We start from the raw sequence: 20,136 nt of genomic DNA, 5'->3' as shown, positions 1-20,136 counted from the left end.
GCAAGCGATGTAGTGGAGGCAGGAACCATACATAGTTTTAAGACGAGGTATGATAAAGCTCATGGAGCAGGGAGAGGGAGGACCCAGTAACGGTTAGTGAAGAGGCGGGGCCAGGAGCCGAGTCTCGACCCCTGCAACCACAATTAGGTGAGTAAACACACACGCACGCAGGCAGGCACGCACGCACGCACGCACACATACACACATACACACATACACACACATACACACACATACACATACATACACACACATACACACACATACACACACATACACACACACACACACACACACACACACACACACACACACACACACACACACACACACAACACACACACACACACACACACACACACACACACACACACACACACACACACACACACACACACACACACACACACACACCACGCACACACCACACACACGCACACACACCAAAGGTACAGGAATAGTGAAAAAGCCAGGATGAGCCCTTGGTTCACCCAAAGGTGCAGGGAGGCCAAAACCAAGTGTGCTAGGAAATGGAAGAAGTATAGAAGGCAAAGGACCCAGGAGAATAAGGGGAGCAGTCGTAGAGCCAGAAATGAATATGCACAGATAAGAAGGGAGGCCCAACGACAATATGACAATGAGATAGCAGCGAAAGCCAAATCTGACCCAAAGCTGATGTACCGCCACATCAGTAGAAAACAGTCAAGGATCAGGTAATTAGGCTGAGGAAGGAAGGAGGAGAGATCACAAGAAACGACCGAGAAGTATGTGAGGCACTCAATATGAGATTCACACACAAGAGATTAGTGCGGAAGCTGGAGGACCAAATAGGGAAGGCACTACAATGGATCAGGGAATACCTGTCAGGAAGACAACAGCGAGTCATGGTACGTGGCGAGGTGTCAGAGTGGGCGCTTGTAATGAGCGGGGTGCCACAGGGATCAGTCCTAGGACCGGTGCTGTTTCTGGTATTTGTGAACGGCATGACGGAAGGAATAGAATCCGAAGTGTCCATGTTTGCAGATGATGTGAAGTCGATGAGAAGAATTAAATCGGACGAGGATCAGGCAGAACTACAAAGGGATCTGGACAGACTGCAGGCCTGGTCCAGCAACTGGCTCCTGGAGTTCAACCCCACCAAGTGCAAAGTCCTGAAGATTGGGGAAGGACAAAGAAGACCACAGACGAAGTACAGTCTAGGGGGCCAGGTATGTGTATAACACCAGGCACATCTCCTGAGGCGCACATCAACCAAATAACTGCTGTAGCATACGGGCACGTACCATACCTAAGAACAGCATTCCGACATCTAAATAAGGACTCATTCAGGACCCTGTACACTGTGTATGTTAGGCCCATATTGGAATATGCAGAGCCAGTTTGGAACCCCTCATCTAGCTAGGCGTGTAAGGAAACTAGAGAAAGTACAAAGGTTTGCAGCAAAACTAGTCCCGGAGCTAAGGGATATGTCCTACGAGGAGAGGTTAAAGGAAATCGACCTGACGACACTGGAAGACAGGAGAGATAGGGAGGATATGATAACGACATATAAAATACTGAGAGGTATAGACAAGGTGGACAGAGACAGGATGTTCCAGAGATGGGACACAGCAACAAGGGGTCACAGTTGGAAGTTGAAGACTCAGATAAATCACAGGGATGTTAGGAAGTATTTCTTCGGTCACAGAGTTGCCAGGAAGTGGAATAGCCTGGGTAGTGATGTAGTGGAGGCAGGATCCATACATAGCTTTAAGAAGAGGTATGATAAAGCTCACGGAGCGGGAAAAGTGAGTGAGTAGCAGCCAGTTGAAGAGGCGGGGCCAGGAGCTATGAATCGACCCTGCAACCACAACTAGGTGAATACACACACACACACACACACACACACACACACACACACACACACACACACACACACACACACACACACACACACACACGTGGAACAGTCTGGCGAGCGAATAGTGGAGGCAGGAACCATGCATAGCTTTAAGACGAGGTATGATAAAGCTCATGGAGCAGGGAGAGAGAGGACCTAGTAGCATTCAGTGAAGAGGCGGGGCCAGGAGCTGAGTCTTGACCCCTGCAACTACAATTAGGTGAGTACACACACACACACGCACACGCACACACAATGAGTGTCTAGGTGGCTACACAACCACGTAGTGGAGACCAGGACAGTCTGGCTGCAGTTGATGATACAAATGAAGATTAGTTCGGCATTAAAGAATAAAGGTTGCATTATCCTGACTGGACTAGTTCATTTAGTTCCAGACTTGTAAACTACCATAACAACATACTACAGTGAGAGAGATGGCAGGAAGTACAACACAGTAAAGAGGATATGTTGCTGTTTGCAGGTTATGCTCAAGAGTTTTTTTAAACTCAGGAATGATGACTGAAGATGACCCTGAAAGGTCACCACCCTTCAGTTCTGGTTCAGTAATGACCGTAGATGACCCTGAGAGGTTACCACCCTTCAGCCCTGGTTCAGTAATGACTATATGACCCTGGAAGGTCACCACCCTTACGGTTCTCTGAACCATTCATCTACAAAGTCTTCCATACATACACGAGGAACTGGAGTTTCCAAAGTCAGTGCCTGGAGGTTACCTGGAGGTTATTCCGAGGATCAACGCCCCCGCGGCCCGGTCCATGACCAGGCCTCCCGATGGATCAGGGCCTGATCAACTAGGCTGTTACTGCTGGCCGCACGCAGTCCGACGTACGAGCCACAGCCCGGCTGATCCGGCACTGACTTTAGGTATCTGTCCAGCTCTCTCTTGAAGGCAGCCAGGGGTTTATTGGCAATTCCCCTAATGCTTGATGGGAGGCTGTTGAACAGTTTTGGGCCCCGGACACTTATGGTGTTTTCTCTTAGTGTACCAATGGCGCCCCTACTTTTTATTGGCGGCATTTTGCATCGCCTGCCCAGTCTTTTACTTTCGTAGGGAGTGATTTCTGTGTGCAGATTTGGGACCATTCCTTCCAAGATTTTCCAAGTGTAGATTATGATATATCTCTCCCTCCTGCGTTCCAACGAGTACAAGTCAAGTGCTTCCAAGCACTTGATGTGGTGCTTACGTTGGATTTCGTGCAGCTAGCACCAACAACCTGATTGGTCAAGCCATCCGGACCAGGCCACATGGGCATTGACCCTCGGAACACTCCCCAGGTAGACTTCAGGTACCTTCCTAGAATCAATAGAACATCTAAACTATTGAGATCGCCTCAAAACACTTGTAATCATGCGCGCGCGCGCGCGCACACGACGGGCGAAGAATGAAGGGGCGGGGACAGGAGCTTTGAATCGACCCCCCGCAACCACAATTAGGTGAGTACACACACACACACACACACACACTGTACCTTATAACAACAGTGAGAGAGAGAGAGAGAGAGAGAGAGAGAGAGAGAGAGAGAGAGAGAGAGAGAGAGAGAGAGAGAGAGAGAGAGAGAGAGAGAGAGAGAGAGAGAGAGAGAGAGAGAGAGAGAGAGAGAGAGAGAGAGAAGGGATGATGTGAGGAATAAATGCAGTAAAGAACAGGAGTAAAAAAAAGTATCATTAGAGAATACTGTCAACAACGGTGGTTGACACGTCTTCAGCGTCCTTACAAGACAACACTTTGATTATTACCTGCTCCAAGTACTTATCAGGCAGGTTGTGATGTTTTGCGAAGGCCTGCAGGAAGCTAGCAACAACAGCCTGGTTGGCGAATCAGTCAACAATGAGGTTGCCCTCGAGTCAACCTTCGAAAGTAGAACAATAGAAGTTGTCCCGCCAGGCCCGGGCACCGAATTCTGGACCTTTAAGTTGTCACTCAAATGCTCTACTTTTGATCACCAGGTTGGGATTATGATGGTAATATTTTGGTAGCGGTGGCTAGGGTTGTAGAGCTTGCGGTAGTAATTTTATTCATATATAGGTACACATAAATACAGTTACATAAATTGTCATACATAGCAGCATATGTGTAATTTACTTAGGATAACCCAGGAAGTCAGATAAAGTGACTTAGGGTGGTGAAAGATTTTTTTTAATTAACATGACTAGGTACAAGGATACCTTTGACCCAACACTTCGACACTTCCAGTAGGGGCTAACACACAGGTACCTGTTTTCATTGCTATGTGGGCAGGGGCAGTAGGCGTGTAAGGAAATTTGCCTTGTTGTCGGTATCAGGGGACAGAACCCCTGAGCGTGCTGTTGTGAGTGGAATACTCTCACCAGTGAGCTAGACAACACCCCGTGTGGGAGAAGCTGGATGTTGAGGGGGGAGGGGATGTTCCTCCCTCACATTATTCTCTCCATCACTCACTGTTGCGTAGAGTTACACACCATCCTCTGCCCTCCCCTCCCTCTCATCACCTACCCAACTCAACCACCCTCCCCTTCCATATCTCCTACCCTTCCCTTCCATTCCCTCCCGTCCCCTCACCACCTCTCCTTTTCTATCCTCACTTTCCATTCCTCCACTGTCCCTCCCATTCCTCCCTCTCCTATCCCCGAAGTTGCCTGTAGTCATCACTCCCGCATCCCGGTCCCAGATGTGGCCTCCGTGTTGTGGCTGCCCGATCCATCAGTGTGTTGGAGGTAGCAGCACAACCCACCGTAGGCACTTCAGCCCGGTTGATCAGGAAGTAACTTGAGCAACTTAATAAGTTCCATTTGAAGACTTCTAGGCGGCCGTTGGTAATTTCAAACCATTTATATTTCAATAACAGCTACTTAAACTGCATGAACGAGAGAGAGAGAGAGAGAGAGAGAGAGAGAGAGAGAGAGAGAGAGAGAGAGACGCCCAGGCATGCCAAGTAAACCCAAAGTTATTCAGAAGGAAAACGTTTCCATCTCTCTCTCTCTCTCTCTCTCTCTCTCTCTCTCTCTCTCTCTCTCTCTCTCTCTCTCTCTCTCTCTCTCTCTCTCTCTCTCTCCTCTCCCTCTCCCTCTCCCTCTCCCTCTCCCTCTCCCTCTCCCTCCCCTCCCCTACAGCTTGCAACAGAGCTCCACCCCCTGCAGCGTGTCCTGAAGGGACCTGGGGGAAGGTGGGGGACTGAGGAATGTTTTTTTTTTTTTTTTGTGCGAGTCTGAGGTCGTGTTTTTGAGGCGGGGCTGGTCGCCGGCTCACTGCCCTAATGACCGGACGTGACAGCAGACTCCACTTCCGCTACCATGATGCTGCCTCTGAGATGATCTCTCTCTCTCTTTCTCTCCCTGAGTCTCTCTCTCTCTCTCTCCCTGACTCTCTCTCTCTCTTTCTCAGACTCTAACTCTCTCTCTCTATCTGTGTGTTCCATTCTTTTGTTCATTACTCTCTTCATCTTTCGTTCTTTCCCTCCCTGATATTCATTTTTCCCGTGTCAAAGGAATTGTAAGAAAATCACTGTTATCGTCTTTCCTACCTCCTTCATTCCACTTCGTTAAAACAGCGATTATCACCTGACCCTCTTCCCTTCCTTTGTGTTTCACTTTGATTTCATTGTGTTCGAGGTCTTACTGGTCGTTAAGTGTTTGTCCTGTTACTGGATTCGAGAGTTTCACGTCTTGTTCATTACTTGATCAACCGGGTTGTTGTTGCTGATGCCCGCGGCTGACAACCATCACAACGGCTAATCTGTCACATCCTGCTGCAGAAACTTGTTCAGGTTCCTCTTGGGGACTTGTACCTTTGTTGCGGCAATGTTTCTAATGTCTTCTGGTAGCAGGTTGGCGAGTCTTTGCCACGGATGTTGACACATTCTTCTCTTAGTTGTGGCTGATAAATCCTTGCTCTTCACAGAGTTTATTCGCTCTTCTTTCTGTATCTCCCATTCTAGTATCTTCCATATCTTTATTATCTGGAGTTTACCTGGAGAGAGTTCTGGGGGGTCAACGCCCCCGCGGCCCGGTCTGTGACCAGGCCTCATGGTAGATCAGGGCCTGATCAACTAGGCTGTTACTGCTGGCTGCACGCAATCCAACTTACGTGTCATGTGGGTTCGATTATGTGGATGGGGTAAAAATACTCACGTAGGCTGGTAGTACGTATAATATATAAGGGAAGGCATGGGAAGCGCCAACAGCCGACCTGCCTCTCTCTGCTCCCTATCTTAGACTGACTTACCAGTGCCTCGCAGGTAAGGCATTCAAAAATATGCTATGGTCAGCAGCAACATGAATAACAGTCAGTGATTCACACAGACGGTTGGTAGTGAGTCATCTACTGGTAACTGGTTACTGGTAACTAGTACTACTGAGAGCTCGGCGACGCTAACGTATGTTGTCCTGACATACAGCTAATACAAACTAGAGACGGCAGGCGTACGGCTTGGGCTGATTCTATACAATGTCAAAGTACACAACAATTGAACATTATAACACACATAAGTAGAATATTGGAATGGAAGCTTACATAATTGAAACTAATAAAACTGTAACGCATTACAAGGTATGATATAGCACAACTCATCGAATGAAACTCAACATTGGGATTACACAATAGAAGTGATAAAAAAAAATTTGATCGATCGATCTGTATTCATGTGATCTACGGATTCTGAGGAAGGAATATATACAAAGAAAGAAGTGTTTAACAGAAAGGCAGATTCGGTGCACTCAAATCTAGACTGTTAACTCTCAGAATTCGGAGAGAACATGAACACAAAAAAAAATCTTGAATACTGATAAGTTGATACTGTAATTATTCATCTATACAGGTTATTTACATTTAACCTCAACTCTGGTAGGGTGAGATTGACATATGCAGAATGGGTGTCATCTCTGGGAGGATCAAACTCTGTTGCACTGGCTAACTCATGCCGTATTTGAGGCAAATCTGAATTGGTAGTTACAAATGATACTTGAGGATTTCTCAATACCTGTTGTGTACGTAGGGAATAACGACATTCACGTTGATCGTCTGACTGAGTATCAGAGGTAGAGAGTACAGGATCAGGAGGATTGTCAGAGTCTGTCACATTAGTCTGGGTTGGAACATCATTATCATCACATACTAACTTCATATGATCTAAATGCAATTCTTTATACTGACCAGTACTAATTTCTCTAACCTTATACTTATTACCAGTGATATGTTCAACTACTCGATAAGGATCAACAAACTTTTGATCAAGCTTAGGCATTGCAGACGTTTTGTTAAAGTTAGTCAGCATAACTCTCGAACCTACTTTGATTTTGGACGGCTTTGCTCGAGTGTTAGCGACTCTTGTAAATTCTGCTGTTGATTTATGAAGTGTTTCACGGATTCTTCTAAAGACGCTTTGAGCTAGGCTGGTACGAGTTGCTATGAAATCATCAGGGTTGTAATTTGGTTTCGGATTAGAATATAGCAACTCATAAGGCAAACGTTTATCTACACCGTACAATGCATAATGTGGAGTGTCACCTATGGACACATTGTAAGCAGAATTTATAGCACACTGCACATCAGGTATAACTTCATCCCAAGTTTCACTGTTGGGATTGATAGTGGCTCTCAAGACATCAAGTACTTTCTTATTGGTTCGTTCCGCTAACCCATTGCTGGCAGGATGATGAGGAATAATGGTGGATTTAGAGATCTTGTACAAGGTACACAAATTTTCAAGAATCTCATTACAGAATTCACCACCATTATCTGTTACTAGGGACTTAGGGGTGGTATGCCTGCAGATAATGCGTTCTTTAAACGCTTTAGCTACTGTCTCTGCAGTCTTATCTGCAATAGGGACTAACTCACAATATCTGGTGAAATGGTCTACCATAACACATAGATGTTTGTTACCCTGAAGGGAACATTGGAAATTAGTTAACAAATCTAGCACAACTCTCCCATGGTTTGCTAGTAGTTGGATACACTTGGATTGGATTAGGACTATTAGCATTACCTTTATGTTGCATGCAGACACTACATTTCTAACATACTCAGAAATATCAGCTGCCATACGAGGCCAAAAGTATTTCAATCTGGCTTGTTTTACTGAATGATCCATACCAGGGTACGCAACACCTGGTACATTGTGAACTAGCTGTAAGGCTACATTCACTAGTGACTGTGGAATTACTAACTGGTATACTCTTCTGCTAGGAGTACCCAACTCGGCTGTTCGATACAGTAATTCTTGGTTCATGACAAAGTCACTGATGGGTGCTGGTGGCTTCACAGTCAGAATAAGATCTTCCTGGAGCAGGAATCGAATCACACCAGACCACATGGGATCTGTTCGTTGAGCATTCTTTACATCTTCGGCAGTATATGGAGGGTCTGCAGTTACTATACTAACATGTCGCAATAAGGCATCTGTGACTACATTTGACTTGCCAGGTAAGTGTTCAAAGGTGGGATTGAACTCTTGGATAGTCAAGGTCCATCTGGCTAACCTTCCAGTAGGTTGTTTGTTCTGGAATAAAGGTATCAGTGGAGCGTGGTCTGTCAAGACATGAACAGAGTACTGATAAATAATGTCTCGGAAGTGCTTTAAAGACCATACTATTGCTAAAGCTTCTTGCTCAGTTACTGTATAATTACGTACAGTCTTCGTAAGGACTCAGCTAGCAAATGCAACTGCGTTGTACGTACCATCAGTCTTCTGAGCTAGTACGGAACCTATGCCAATAGAACTAGCATCAGTTGTCAGATAGAATGGCTTAGAAAAATCTGGAAATTTCAAAATTGGAGCAGATGTTAGCTTTTCTTTTAGAGTTTGGAATGCTCTTTCTTGACAGAAGGTCCAAACAAAAGGAGCATCTTTCTTAAGCAACTCAGTTAGAGGAGCAGCTATGGAAGAAAAATTGGCAATGAAAGATCTATAAAAACCTGCTAAGCCCACAAAGGATCTTACGGCATCAGCAGTTTTGGGAGTTGGAAAATTTAGTACTGCAGTTACTTTACTTTGGTCGGTCGTAACCCCTCTAGGAGTGACTACGTGACCAAGAAACTTAATTTCTGATCTGAAAAATTGACATTTACACAGTTTGATCTTTAAAGGCTTCTTCAAGCTTACCAAGTACTACATCAAGTCTTTTCAAGTGTGTATCCACGTCTTTAGACATGACGATTACGTCATCTAAGTACACCATAAGTGCATTACCTATGAGACCTCTAAAGATATTAGTCATGAGCCTTGAGAACGTGATAGGGGAGGATCGTAATCCAAACGCCATACGGAGGAAGTGATAATGTCCTGTAGGAGTGGAGAATGCAGTTAGCTCTTGGCTGTCCTCGTGAAGAGGGACTTGCCAAAACCCTTGTAAGAAGTCCAGGGTTGAAAAGACTATCTCCAATGTTACGTAAAAGATCACCCAGTACAGGAAGTGGGAAGCGATCTGGAATAGTTTTCGCATTTAACTTCCTAAAGCCAATCACTGGGCACCAAGTACCATCCTTCTTAGGTACTAGGATCAAGGGTGCATTCCAAGGTGAATTGTTAGGTGCAATAACTCCATCATCAAGCATTTGATTGATCAATTCTTCTGCGACAGCAACTTGTGAATGAGGCATTCTTTACGCAGGTATATAGATAGGTCTAGTACTAGGTTCAAATGGAATACGATGGGACAATAAGTTTGTTATACCCATCTTCTCACCTGGTAAGGCAATGGCTTTACAACGTTTGTTCAACAGAGTCAACAAACACTTGACTTCATCTGGGAAGTCAGTGGGAGCTAAATCTTTCTCCACAACTGGTGGAACAGATTGATCCAGTGAAGTGGATGAGGTCACACAGACGGTTGGTTTCTGGAGATCTGGAGTTTATCTGGAGAGAGTTCCGGGGGTCAACGCCCCCGCGGCCCGGTCTGTGACCAGGCCTCCTTAGGTCAGTGTCCCAGGATGCGACCCACACCAGTCGACTAACACCCAGGTACCCATTTTACTGATGGGGAACATAGACAACAGGTAGAAAGAAACACGTCCAATGTTTCTACTCTGGCTGGGAATCGAACCCGGGCCCTCGCCGTGTGAAGCGAGAGCGTTAACCACCAGTACTACTGGTACTACTGAGATACGAAACACAGCCCGGCTGGTCAGGTACCGACTTTAGGTGCTTGTCCAGTGCCTGCTTGAAGACAGCCAGGGATCTATTGTAATATATCTCGCCTATACATACTGGCTCCCTTCCTCTCGTGTGTTAGTGTAATTTGTAAATGCTTAAAGTCGGATCGAAACGTCGTGATAAGCTTCTCTCACCTATGTGCGGGTTGTGTATATATCTCCTCCGTTTCAGAAAATACATTTCCAGAGCTCTTCCATTCTGGATGCTCAGCCCGGAATCAGAATCCACATGGTTTATAAAACAAGAGACTAAGAATGTTACAGAAGTTGATTAAATGTGGAAGAGGCGGGCTTGTGCTTTTTAAAAATTGACAAAACCTAATTTGTAATACAGTACTGTACGTTTATAAATCGTGAACGTAATTGTATCATTACATACCAAGACAGTATCAAGAAACGCAATTATACACGAAGATTATAGATAATTATAAGTATTACAAGCCGTGGGAATTGTGGCGGTGGGGGTGGTTGTTCTGGAGGTGGGGATGGTTGTGCTGTGATAGTGAAGCTAATAAGGATGGGCAGAAATGGTGGCTGTGTGGAAGGGGAATTGTTGTAGTGTTTGTGGGTAAGAAAGGGCGTTTTTTTTTATTTAGCAAAATTAATTACATTGGCGATGTGTTGCTACCCTTGTCTTCAACGAGCATCTCAGTGCATAAGAGTAATTGCTACCAAATATCTGGTGGTCTTCAAGAGGGAACTGGACAAGTTCCTTAAATCAGTGCCTGACCAGCCGTGCTGTGGTTCGTACGTTGGACTGAGCGAGGCTAGCAATAACAGCGGTGTTGATCAGGCTATGATCCTCCACGAGGCCTGATCGGAAACGTCCTTCGGGTATATTTCAGGTATATAATAGTTACGTAGTGGGAAGAAAATCTAGGTGTGGTTATGTGTCGTATTCCATCACATAGGATGGGTTGCATATCATTTGAGGTCTTGGCTACATCCTGGGTAATAACGGAAAAGTACTCTTGACGTTCTTAACTTAGTAGTAAGTAATGGAAGCCAAGAGGATTAACCGGTTGAGTTGAAGATTGAGACACTTATGTACCATATGGGAATCTTTATTTAGGAAACGTTTCGCCACACAGTGGCTTCATCAGTCCAATACAAAGCAGAAAGGTGCAAGGAGAGGAGGAGATTGAGGTAATCAGTCCCTCAGCTTGGAGTCGATGTGTTCAGTCCATCAGTCTTGTAGAATGTACATCATAGGGCCGTAGACGTGGCTTATATACTGTAGTCAGGTGAGGCGAAGCAGGAGGAGGCGGGGTCATAGTGGTCATAGTCATAGTCGAAGTAGGTCTTCGTCCAAAGGTAGGACAGGTTGGAGAATTCTTTGTATCAAGATCCCATGATGATGCAGTGTCTGACAGTTGTGATGAATGGTTTTGAAAACCGACATATGATTCCCATATGGTGCATAAGTGTGTCAATCTTCAACTTGTCGGTTTTCAAAACCATTCATCATAACCGGTTGAGGTTAACTGTGGCCCGTTCTGAACAGCGCTGAAGTTCATACATAAGTGTTCAGATGCGTCAGCCTAATTTAGGAGACTTCAGTAGGGCAATGAAGATCACGTCAGATGTTCCGTTAAAGGTTCAGCAGCTACAGGATATATATATATATATATATATATATATATATATATATATATATATATATATATATATATATATATATATATATATATATATATATATATATAATATGCAAGATAAGCCACAGGGGTGGAAATCTTTAGCTCAAGTACTTTCACACCTCACTGCGCCATCAGGAGCTACGCAATGTTGCAAAGCAGCACATTGCGTAGCTCCTGATGACGCGCTGAGAAGTGTGAAAGTAATTGAGCTAAAGATTTCCATCCCCCGTGGCTTGTCGTGCATTGTTAAGATCGCGTGTTTGTGATTGTTTTGCAATATTATATATATATATATATATATATATATATATATATATATATATATATATATATATATATATATATATATATATATATATATATATATATATTCGTAGGTTATGAAGAGGGTTGTAGGAAGGGGTGGCACAGTAATGGTGGTAATACCGTGGACACTTCTTCCTCCACAAAAACTAATTAAATTTGTCGAACTAATTGAGGCAGACACACACAGTCTGTTCAAACGAAAGGAGTAACACACAACAAAAAGAAAGAGAATGCCGGGTTAATTTACATATTATCCCGTTAGTCACACGTGTGAGTGAGAGATTCCCGGGGAGGGGTTATCTTGTGGCCAAGGATACTCTCTCACACACACACAACTACAGGCGCTCATATAACTAGTGTATTAGTAATTCCAGCTTTGCTGAAGGAAAACATTTAAATCTACCGTTGCGGCTTTACCCATTGTGGAATAATGCAAGTAATATTAACTCCAGCAACTCTGCTGGAAGTAGAGTTTTGATGCTGCCATAATACTGACCCCATAATGGAATGTCTGATGATATCCAGTGAAAAGCATGGGTACCATCAAACACTGCTGGGACAAATATCTTCACGAGATGCCAAATTAACCAGGCTGTGATGGATATATAGGTCAACGGGCCACCTGCAGCAACAGACTGGTTGACCAGGCAAGCGCCAGACGAACCTGGCCCAACGCCGGGCTCCGGGTGTAGGAAAAACTCTCGAAACTCATCAGAGATATATCAAAGGTACGTGCATACACAATTAAAGATTACTGTATGTCTCTGATAATTATGTTCGTATTGAAAGAATAGTACAGTAAATATTTATAATACACTGTAACTCCGTATGTCGATCACATGGCTATAATTCATCTTAGAGAGGGAGGGAACAAAAGAGCGTACAGAGGAAGGGAAGAGGAGAACGGAGGGGGGGGAGATGAAATAGGAGTAGAGGGAGAGAGAAAGCTAGAAAATAAGAAAGGGGAATGAGTAGAGATGCAGGCAGAGGAAAATAGATATTAGACCTGAATAGAGGGGAGTTAAAACGAAAGGGAGGAAGGAGAGGGGAGGTAAAAAAAAGAGCAGAGGGGGTAGAGAGGAGGGAGGGGAGGAGAAAGAAGAGGAGAGCCCAGCCATGGGCCAGGCTCGTGGCCCATATGGAGGGAAGAGGAAGAGAGAGAGGAGAGAGAAGAGAGAGAGAAGAGAGAGAGAAGAGAGAGAGAAGAGAGAGAGGAGAGAGAGAGGAGAGAGAGAGAGAGAGAGAGAGAGAGAGAGAGAGAGAGAGAGAGAGAGAGAGAGAGAGAGAGAGAAGCAGAGTGGGTAGGAGAGAGAGGAATGAACGGTCTAAAGGAGTAATGATGAGTGACATACTAGCGGGTAGCAACAATGTCATCAGCAACCATTACACACAAACTCACTCTCTCCATCAAATCTTTATTTTCTTCCACTTCTCTTTTTTTCCAACTCCACATTCTGCTTTTTTGTTATTCTTGCTCTTCTATACTCTTCGTTGTCTTTTATATTCTCCAGCTCCCGATGTGTACTTTCTTCCCTTCCTCTAAAGATGGATATAGATTGTCAAAACAGAAAAAGGTGATGAGGGTCATCAGATAAGCCAGGGAGGTCTGGCTCCAGACTGGACACGAAAGTAGGAGTCTTCGAAACTCTTCTCAGGTAAATCACATATGAAGAAAATGGGGTATGAATTGATTGTTAAGACAGAAAACTGGATGTTGGGATAGGTGGTTTATCAATTAGTGGTTTTGATGATATCTTCCCCACGGAACACTGCAAGTAGACTTCAGGTAGGTAGATGGCCCCGATCTTAGACCAGGCCTCCTAAGGTAGAAAGGAAATATTGCAGAATTAAGAACTATTAAGAGACACATAGGAAAGAAAAGGCATGTATGTACCGAATGTAGGTACCTTCTCGACTCGACCTTAGGAAGAAGAATGGGAAGCGGTTGGGAGGGACGAAAGGCTACGGGGGATAGAAAATGGGATGCGAGTAGGTAGGTCAAATACTGGCCAAAAAAAAAAAAAAAAAAAAACTGAGAGTTGCTAGGTAGGCGAGAAAGGGAATGTAAGCGGCGGTGGTCACACGAGTGGAAAGGAATCCACTGTTATGGTGTGTGTGTACTCACCTAATTGTGGTTGCAGGGGTCGAGACTCAGCTCCTGACCCCGCCTCTTCACTGATCGCTACTAGGTCCTCTCTCTCTCTGCTTCCTGAGCTTTGTCATACCTCGTCTTAAAGCTATGTATGGTTCCTGCCTCCACTACATCACTTGCTAGGCTATTCCACTTCCTGACGACTCTGTGTGTGTGTGTGTGTGTGTACTCACCTAATTGTACTCACCTAATTGTGGTTGCAGGGGTCGATACTCAGCTCCTGGCCCCGCCTCTTCACTGATCGCTACTGGATTCTCTCTCTCTCTGCTTCCTGAGCTTTGTCATATCTCTTCTTAAAACTATGTATGGTTCCTGCCTCCACTACTTCACTTGCTAGGCTATTCCACTTGCTGACAACTCTATGACTGAAGAAATACTTCCTAACGTCCCTGTGACTCATCTGAGTCTTCAGCTTCCAGTTGTGACCCCTTGTCCCTGTGTCCCCCCTCTGGAACATCCTATCTCTGTCCACCTTGTCTATTCCCCGCAGTATCTTGTATGTCGTTATCATGTCTCCCCTGACCCTTCTGTCCTCCAGTGTCGTCAGTCCGATTTCCCTTAACCTTTCCTCGTACGACATTCCCTTGAGCTCTGGGACTAGCCTTGTTGCAAACCTTTGTACTTTCTCTAACTTCTTGACATGCTTGACCAGGTGTGGGTTCCAGACTGGTGCTGCATACTCCAGTATGGGCCTAACATACACAGTGTACAGTGTCTTGAACGATTCCTTATTAAGGTATCGGAATGCTATTCTCAGGTTTGCCAGGCGCCCGTATGCTGCAGCGGTTATTTGGTTGATGTGTGCCTCCGGTGATGTGCTCGGTGTTATGGTTACCCCAAGGTCTTTCTCCCTGAGTGAGGTCTGTAGTCTTTGTCCACCTAGCCTATACTCTGTCTGTGGTCTTCTTTGCCCCTCCCCAATCTTCATGACTTTGCATTTGGCTGGATTGAATTCGAGAAGCCAGTTACTGGACCACATGTCCAGCCTCTCCAGGTCTCTTTGCAGTCCTGCCTCATCCTCGTCCGATGTGTGCGTGTGTTACCATTCTGTCGTAGGCACGTGTCGATTAGACATTAGGCCTGTTGTATATGCGTGTGTGTGTGTGTGTGTGTGTACTCACCTAGTTGTGGTTGCAGGGGTCGATTCATAACTCCTGGCCCCGCCTCTTCACTGGTCGCTACTGGGTCACTCTCTGAACCATGAGCTTTATCATACCTCTGCTTAAAGCTATGTATGGATCCTGCCTCCACTACATCGCTTCCCGAACTATTCCACTTCCTGACTACTCTGTGATTGAAGAAATACTTCCTAACATCCCTGTGATTCATCTGTGTCTTCAACTTCCAACTGTGTCCCCTTGTTGCTGTGTCCCATCTCTGGAACATTCTGTGTGTGTGTGTGTGTGTGTGTGTGTGTGTGTGTGTGTGTGTGTGTGTGTGTGTGTGTGTGTGTGTGTGTGTGTACTCACCTCACCTAGTTGTACTCACCTAGTTGAGGTTGCGGGGGTCGAGTCCGAGCTCCTGGCCCCGCCTCTTCACTGATCGCTACTAGGTCACTCTCCCTGAGCCGTGAGCTTTATCGTACCTCTGCTTAAAGCTATGTATGGATCCTGCCTCCACTACATCGCTTCCCAAACTATTCCACTTACTGACTACTCTGTGGCTGAAGAAATACTTCCTAACATCCCTGTGATTCATCTGTGTGTGTGTGTGTGTGTGTGTACTCACCTAATTGTTGTTGCAGGGGTCGATTCATAGGTCCTGGCCCTGCCTCTTCACTGGTCACTACTAGGTCCACTCTGCTCCATGAGCCTGTGTGTGTGTGTGTGTGTGCACTCACCTAGTTGTGGTTGCAGGGGTCGATTCACAGCTCCTGGCCCCGTGTGTGTGTGTGTGTGTGTGTGTGTGTGTGTGTGTGTGTGTGTGTGTGTGTGTGTGTGTGTGTGTGTGTGTGAGACGGACAGAGCTTTGGTACAGGTTACTGATATATATAATCTAGCATTGGAATGTGTAGGAGTATTGTGAGTCAGAAAGCATCATAATAGCTGTGGGTTTAGTCACAACTTCGCCTACGTCATCCGTAGTTCTTTCATCACAGCTGCGTGTCATCAATGGTTCCTGAGTCGCTGTGCGTCATCCATGGCTCCTGTGTTACAGCTGTGCGTCATCAATGGTTCCTGCGTCACAGCTGCGCGTAATCCATGGTTCCTGCGTCACAGCTGCGCGTAATCCATGGTTCCTGCTGAAAGACAAACTAGAGGGACCAGAAACAAGGGGACACAGGTGGGAGCCGGAGACAAAATCTTGCTAAAGGTTAGTGTAATAGTTACATTATGCACCTTAATTCTAAGTTAGTAGCACCGAAACAATGGCTGTGAACAGGGGCAGCTCCAGAAGTTTTACGTAAGAGTGACAGTCTGATCGGAAGGGGCGCTAGGGAACTTCTTGAATTATTATAATTATTATTATTATTAATATTAATATTAATATTATTATTATTATTGTTGTTTAGGTGCCGCGACTGACTGTGGCACACTTATCAGTGGTATTGCGACTATACTGATATATTGACCCCAGCTGGTCCTGCCATTAGTGACCCCAGCTGGTACTGCCACTACAGTGACCCCAGCTGGTACTGCCACTACATTGACCCCAGCTGGTACTGCCACTACAATGACCCCAGCTGGTACTGCCACTACATTGACCCCAGCTGGTACTGCCACTGCAGTGACCCCAGCTGGTACTGCCACTACAGTGACTCCAGCTGGTACTGCCACTACAGTGACCCCAGCTGGTACTGCCACTACATTGACCCCAGCTGGTACTGCCACTACATTGACCCCAGCTGGCACTGCCACTACAGTGACCCCAGCTGGTACTGCCACTACAGTGACCCCAGCTGGTACTGCCACTACAGTGACCCCAGCTGGTACTACCACTACGGTGACCCCAGCTGGTACTGCTACCACAGTGACCCCAGCTGGTACTGCCACTACAGTGACCCCAGTAACATTAGTTACAAGAGAAGGGTTGGACGTCTCACCAGTGTGACATACACATCCCAGGCACTTAGTATTCAACTCTTGTAGTGATGTCAACGGCACATAGTGACCCTGCCGCCCCTGGTGCCCACACTCACTGTCCACCCACACAGTATAATTTATTAAAACGAGTGAGTTATTGAGTGTGGGGGATATTGAGAGTACCTGCGAGAGTGAATGTTAGGCCCACTTAGTTTAATGTGTGTGTGTGTTTTTTTTTTGGGGGGGAGGGGATTAAATGTTCTTTGTTGTTAGTGAGTTTTAACGGCCTTGTTGCAGGTGCTGTCATGACCCACACACTGCCCACATTCACTGCTCACGTACATTGCCACTCGCCTGCCCACATTCAGTGCCTGCCTCCCTACAACCATGGTTCTCACAGCCTCTTCGCTGTCGGAAGCTCCGAAATTAATATCCAACTGCAATTACTGTTCATCCGCGCTCACCGCTGGCCCAAGTTCTCGCTCACCCACACTCATACCACCCAAACTCACCACTCGCCCACACTCACCACTCGCCCACACTCACCTACTCACCTACACTCACCACTCGCCCACATACTATCACGCACACACTACTCGCCCACACTCACCACTCGCCCAAACTCACCACTCGCCCACATACTACTCTCCCACACACACTACTCGCCCACACTCACCACTTACCCACACTCACCACTAGCCCACACCACTAGCTCACACTCACTACTCGTTCACACTCACTACTCATTCACACTCGCTACTCGTTCACACTCGCTACTTGTTCACACTCGCTACTCATTCACACTCGCTACTTTCACACTCACCACTCTTTCACACTCACCACTCACCTATACTCACCACTCACCCATGCTCACCATTCACCCACACTTGCTATTAATATAGCAAATATCTTCCCAGATAAAGTGCATATAGAAGACTGAGTTGCATTATTTCAGTTCAGTGCAGTTTATAGTATATGTAAAATATAATACTTTTGTAGACAGCCTGTACTGTCTGCACAGACAGCCCATGCTGTCTGCCAGCTTAGTTCATATTTCGCGCCACTCAGGTGCTGCCATCTATAGGCCTTGCCACTTCAGTATGCCCAGACATGCCTCCGCCTCACTCACACAGCGGCCTAGCAGCAAGACACAAGTACTCCCAGCTCTCTCTCGTGGACATGGCCCTCCTGGGCCATGGGCACAACACAAGCCTGTGTACCCACTACGACTTAACAATAAAGAAAGAAGCCTCCGAAGAAGTTAATCATTTAACTCCCCGCTACCAGAACACCCAAATAATCTCTTTCGTTATACTTTGACTTGCTTCAACTTTGTTGATTGCACTTTTTATTTGTTCATTAGTCACATGATTTATTATCCATACTTTTCTAGGCAGCTAATTGAAAATTGTTGAACCAAAAAAAAAATGTTAAAGCTTAGTCAGTGTCAAATGGGATTGGATGTTAAGTTAAACATTCTATTTGCAAGTCATTACTTACGTGTTGCTTAAATAATAAATATATAAATATATTTTTGGGTCACCCTGCCTTGGTGGGAAACGAATGATGTGTTAAAAAAAAGCTAATAAAAATTGCTAGAAATAATGTACCTGGGCACATGTTATGAACCTGCACTTTCCTCTTTCACTCCTCTCCTGCATCTGTAGGTAAATGTTCAGTGTGGTATGGTTGGTATGTAATAGTCTTCATGTAAGTGTATAGGAGGAAGAGTTATGGAAAAAGAAACAATTACAAAAATCTACAGATGTGTATCTGGTCAGAACAGTATTTGTTTTTGTATTCCTGGTTGCTAAATTTTAAACACTGTAGTGGGAAAATGACATGTATTTAGCACATTTCATTTATTAAAAATGTTGTGCGGGTTAATTTTAAGTTAAGATCAAGGTACTAAAGGCAAATAATAAATTAGGGATTGATAACCGTCATACTACACAGTGTAATAATATACAAAACTGTTACTGCTGGCCACGTGTAGTCCAGCGTACGAACCACAGCCCGGCTGATCCGGCACTGATTTTAAGTATCTGTCCAGCTCCCTCTTGAATGCAGCCACGGGCCTATTCAAATTTAAAGTTTATTCTCTATAAGGATTAAAATGCTGAGTTTACAGAATTTGGTTATTGTGTGGTTTACATGTAGTAAAATAATAATTACAGTGTGTACCACTAGAACAGCTAGCATGGCTAGGCATTTCGGGCAGACTTAGATTAATTCTTAAATTTAAAATACAGTGGACCCCCGCATAACGCTATTAATCCGTTCCTGAGAGCTCATTGTTATGCGAAATTATCATTATGCGAATGAATTTTCCCCATAAGAAATAATGGAAATCAAATTAATCCGTGCAAGACACCCAAAAGTATGAAAAAAAAAAACAGCACGTTTTTTTGTCCACATGAAATATTAATTTTAATACACACAAACTTAAGAAAACATGCACAGTTACATGACACTTACCTTTATTGAAGATGTGGTGATGATTGATGGGATGGGAGGAGGGGAGACTGGATGGTTTTAGTGTTTAGAAGGGGAATCCCCTTCCATTAGGACTTGAGGTGTCAAGTCCTTTTCCGGGGTTGCTTCCCTTCTTCTTTTAATGCCACTAGGACCAGCTTCAGAGTCACTGGACTTCTGTCGCACAACATATCTGTCCATAGTGGCCTGTACCTCTTGTTCCTTTATGACATTCCTAAAGTGTTTCACAACAGTGTCAGTGTAATAGTCACCAGCACGGCTTGCAATAGCTGTCTGAGGGTGATTTTCATCCATGAAGGTTTGCACTTCAAGCCACTTTGCACAGATTTCCTTAATCTTTGAAGTAGGCAACTTCTTCAATTTCTCTCTCCCCTCCTCCGAAGCAATTTCCTCAGGTGTGGCCTCTTGCTGTTGAAGTTGATCTAGCAGCTCATCAGTGGTTAGTTCTTCATTGTCCTCCTCCACCAACTCTTCCACATCCTCCCCACTAA

At 45.1% G+C, this 20,136-nt stretch overlaps 1 long non-coding RNA gene across 2 annotated transcripts in view; it reads left to right on the top strand.

Moving 5' to 3' along the window:
* Positions 1 to 18,538, top strand: part of LOC138853099 (uncharacterized) — a 75,193-nt gene extending 56,655 nt beyond the window's left edge. Inside the window, exons 3-4 of one of the 2 annotated variants that reach the window (XR_011392335.1) lie at positions 16,284 to 16,439; positions 16,639 to 18,538. This is a non-coding gene — a long non-coding RNA (uncharacterized lncRNA). Of the gene's footprint in view, positions 1 to 16,224; positions 16,440 to 16,638 lie in introns of both variants that reach the window. The other variant, XR_011392334.1, reaches the window with a different exon arrangement.
* Positions 18,539 to 20,136: the final 1,598 nt, after the last annotated feature.

The sequence above is a fragment of the Cherax quadricarinatus genome, chromosome 22 (assembly GCF_038502225.1).
Source record: "Cherax quadricarinatus isolate ZL_2023a chromosome 22, ASM3850222v1, whole genome shotgun sequence".
Taxonomy (NCBI): Eukaryota; Metazoa; Arthropoda; class Malacostraca; order Decapoda; family Parastacidae; genus Cherax; species Cherax quadricarinatus.
This window is presented reverse-complemented; position numbering and strand designations above follow the sequence as displayed.